This window comes from Anastrepha ludens, chromosome 5, assembly GCF_028408465.1.
Source record: "Anastrepha ludens isolate Willacy chromosome 5, idAnaLude1.1, whole genome shotgun sequence".
Taxonomy (NCBI): domain Eukaryota; kingdom Metazoa; phylum Arthropoda; class Insecta; order Diptera; family Tephritidae; genus Anastrepha; species Anastrepha ludens.
This window is the reverse complement of record NC_071501.1, coordinates 2657795-2661564: the sequence shown is the minus strand read 5'-3', so window position 1 is coordinate 2661564 and position 3770 is coordinate 2657795. Positions and strand designations below refer to the sequence as shown.

General features: G+C 35.2%; 1 non-coding gene across 1 annotated transcript; it reads left to right on the top strand.

The window, feature by feature from the left end:
* The first annotated feature begins 3468 nt into the window (after positions 1-3468).
* Trnak-uuu (transfer RNA lysine (anticodon UUU)) lies at positions 3469-3541 on the top strand. Its single transcript has one exon. It is a non-coding gene; the product is annotated as a tRNA-Lys (tRNA).
* The last annotated feature ends 229 nt before the right edge of the window (positions 3542-3770 follow it).

The window sequence follows — 3770 nt, the reverse complement described above, 5'->3', positions numbered from 1 at the left end:
ATGGCTGCCGGAGAGAAATGAGAGGGAGAGAGTGAAACGCAAGTGTGAACAAATGTAGTTGCCATTAGCTTACATTTGCTTGTGTACAGAATAGATTTGTTCATTTGATATGTCCATACGATTTGTATGCATGTTTACATATTAGACTTGTTGTTTTTGGTTTTTTTTTATGAAACATTTTTTTTCTGATTTCTCTAGGATAGGGTCATTAATTTTGCTGAGGTATATTTTTAAAAATGAAAAAAAAAAATGAACTAACATGTTTTGTGAAGTACTGTAATAATGTTTTTATACAAACAAAAAGTATTACCACTTAAGGGGGGAAACCGGTTTAGGAGGACAAAATTTTGGTGTTTTTCGAGGATTTTTTGAACAAAGAAGGAATAATCAGAAATTGTTTAAGTTTAGAGGATATTTTATTTATATTTTAGGTACACTTTTAAATTTTTTTGAAGCTATTTCCGCGGGAGATAGTGGCGTTAGAGCGTGCTATTCATGGACGATCGCCATTCGAAGTTGCAATTTTTCTCTGAAATCAACAGCATGTTTTTTTTATTAACAACGCATTTCCTAAGAACATAAACCTAATTTTGAGCACAAAGTAGTTGTTTTATACCATATTTTTTCATCTATTTTGCTTAAAAAGCCATATTTTAAATAATAACATAATCCCAGACTTAGGCTCATGTAGATTAGAATTGAATAAAGGCAAAATCCCGAAAAATTTTAGAATGATTAGTCGACAACTTTTTAAGCTAGAATTCCCACCAGTTGAAAAAAAGTAGTTTAGAGAAAAACGTCGTGCTAACTAATGCGCGCTACGGTGCGGAACCGACGGGCAGTCCCTTAAGTGCTCATAGAATCGGGAATAATGCGAATTTCGCTTCAAAATTTTTACCACATATTCTTGAGTAGTTAAACTAACGATTTATGCAATAAAAAAATCGATTTTTTGATCGATCTAAACCGGGGGAAACCGGAAAACCTTAAACGGTAGGTCATAAGTGTGTCAGTTTGGTATTACTTCTGTGTAAATGCGTGCATGCCTCCCTTTTATAACAATCGAATTGCAGTTTGTAGATTCCACGCAGTTCCAATTAACATCATCGAATTTGGTACGCACAAATATTGATTGTTTGATGAGCTAGATGTGGTGAGACATCCAGACACCAGGCCATCGCATTTTCGAAAACCAGATCTGGCACTACTCCAAAAGGCATACCAAACTTCCCACCAACTGATACATTGGCCTTTTCATAATCACACACGAGTTTTTCGATCCCCAATTGCGGAATTTGATTTGTCAATCTGTTTTTAAACCTAACATTCGATATTAAAATGCTTCTCGTCCAAAGTTGAGAGTTTGGACTAGGCAGCTACTTTCTTTGTAAATAAATCAAAAATTGGTTAAGAAAGGCATTCATTCTTATTTGCGGAGTAATAAGACCCTCTGACTGATTGATACGTCACTTCAATATCATTAAAAATCATAGCTTCATTTGGCACACCCTGCAGTCACAGGAAGACGTACAAATATACGATATCTAAAAGTGCATGCATTATAAATAAATAAGTGAATGAGTGCATGCAGCAGCAACCATGAAGATGGCAGATTTAAATTTCATGGCACATTGCCAAGCGGGAATTCGAGCAACTGCGTTTGCTTGCACCCCATCCTCATCTCTTTCTATTTGCATATACACACATATGCACATACATACATACATACGTATATGTGTCTGCGAATGTGTGTGATTCTGCATTGCTGCACTCTAAAAAGGCAAAATATGCAGCAAATAGAAATATTGTGCAGCATATTTGCATACATTTTTGCAAAACACTAACAAAAACCAGAACAACAACAACAATGATACCAGCCGCATCGAAGCTATGATAGTGACAGCGTCGTGCTACCGTATCCATTTGTTAGTCTGGGAGCGAATTGGATGCGCTTCACTATCACTCCGCGTACAACATACCAGACTCCCTACCTCTCGACGCTTTTTCATGCTCACTTTGCACTTAGCAATGAAAGCAATAGCAACAAACATAAAAAGTAAGTAAAAAAAATCTTAATAAACAACAATGTCATCGACAACATTGCAGATGTTGCACGTCACTTGACAGTGCAACACAGCACAAAAGCCAACTTTGAAAAGCAGCGACAAAACTGGGGCAGATTTGGAGCGTTGATCTCTCTGGCTTGCTGCTTTTCTTTCCTCTCGGCTCAACTCCACTACTGGCTGCAGTCATTATATGAAGGCATATGTATGTATGTATTTGTGTATGTAGCGGTGTAATACTTACTTATAGGCGTGTACATGGAACAGTGACCATAGCATAGTTTGCTGCACCTCATGCATTGTTGTGGGTTTTGTGCTGCACAATACATACATACATAAACACTTACTTGTGCCTTATTAACTCACTACCTCCCTGGTATATTGTAGACTTGCAGAGTTTAAAAATATCAAAAATGCTAGGAAAGGTCTGAGAAGCTGGATTTAGAACTTAATTGCAATAAAAATATTGGGTAAAGATAAAAAATGTTGCGTTTCCTAATGAACTAAATTAAACTAAATGTGTATCTTTTCGATCGGTGAACGTTGGACACTTTTCATGTAGAGTGACAGTGTGGTCGAACACTCAAAAATATCTAAGAAGTGATGCTATGCTTCTTATGGTCTTGTGGAGTAAAACAAGAATCGAGGTACAGTTTGTCAAGAATATCTTTGAATAGTGAAGAAAAATATTAAATTTTTAGCTTTGATCGAGAATTCCAACAACAAATAAAACAGCAAAACAAAAATTTATACACACATGCCATTACTGGACTTGTCTACGACTATTAAGCGTCAACAGTTATTAAATAAACACACACATTACAAAAACAACAACAAAAAAGTACAGTAATGAAATGTGTGTATAAATTTGTTTTTTTGCTTTTTTATTTGTTGTTGGAATTCTCGATCAAAGCTAAAATTTAAAATTTTTCTTCACTATGCAAAAATATTCTTGACAAACTGTATGATATTTGCTAAGTACCTCCACAATTTTCTTCTTCTTAATTGGCGCGATAACCGCTTACGCGATTTTGGCCGAACCAAATCTTGACTTATGGTAAAAGAGCCTATTTTTCCAACCTTTGCTTTCGTATAAACTTATAACTTAGTTTATTATCAATCAATATTTAATGTCTCACTAGTTTAACAAAGAAGTTCGAAATTGTTTAAGAAAAAATATTAACTACAATAACAAAATAAGCGCATGCCAACTTTCGCTTTTCAGAAATAGTTTCTTTCTCAGGGTTATCAGATTCTAAGTAAAATATTTGTTTGGTCATTATTATTTTAATTTTTCACAAATGAGTTCGCGTCGTAAATTTTGATGTGTGTATGTATATGTGCACATATACAATGAAAATACTAGCTTGCTGTATGTTAGAACTGTGACAGAATTTAATTATGTGCCCGGGTAGCTCAGTCGGTAGAGCATTGGACTTTTAATCCAAGGGTCCAGGGTTCAAGTCCCTGCTCGGGCGGCACAGTTTTTTTTGTTATTTTTTTTTTTAATAATTTAAATTAATTTACATACATATGTATATGTATCCAAATATGTAGTACACAATTATACATCAGCGTGCCATGTTCCCAGACATTGTTTTGCATCTGCTTATGCGAGTATTCTTTAAAATGCTAACGCGTCGCCTAAGCGCCCCATTTTCGATGACAACTGTAAACACAGCGCCTGAAGTTACTGCTTTGAAAACA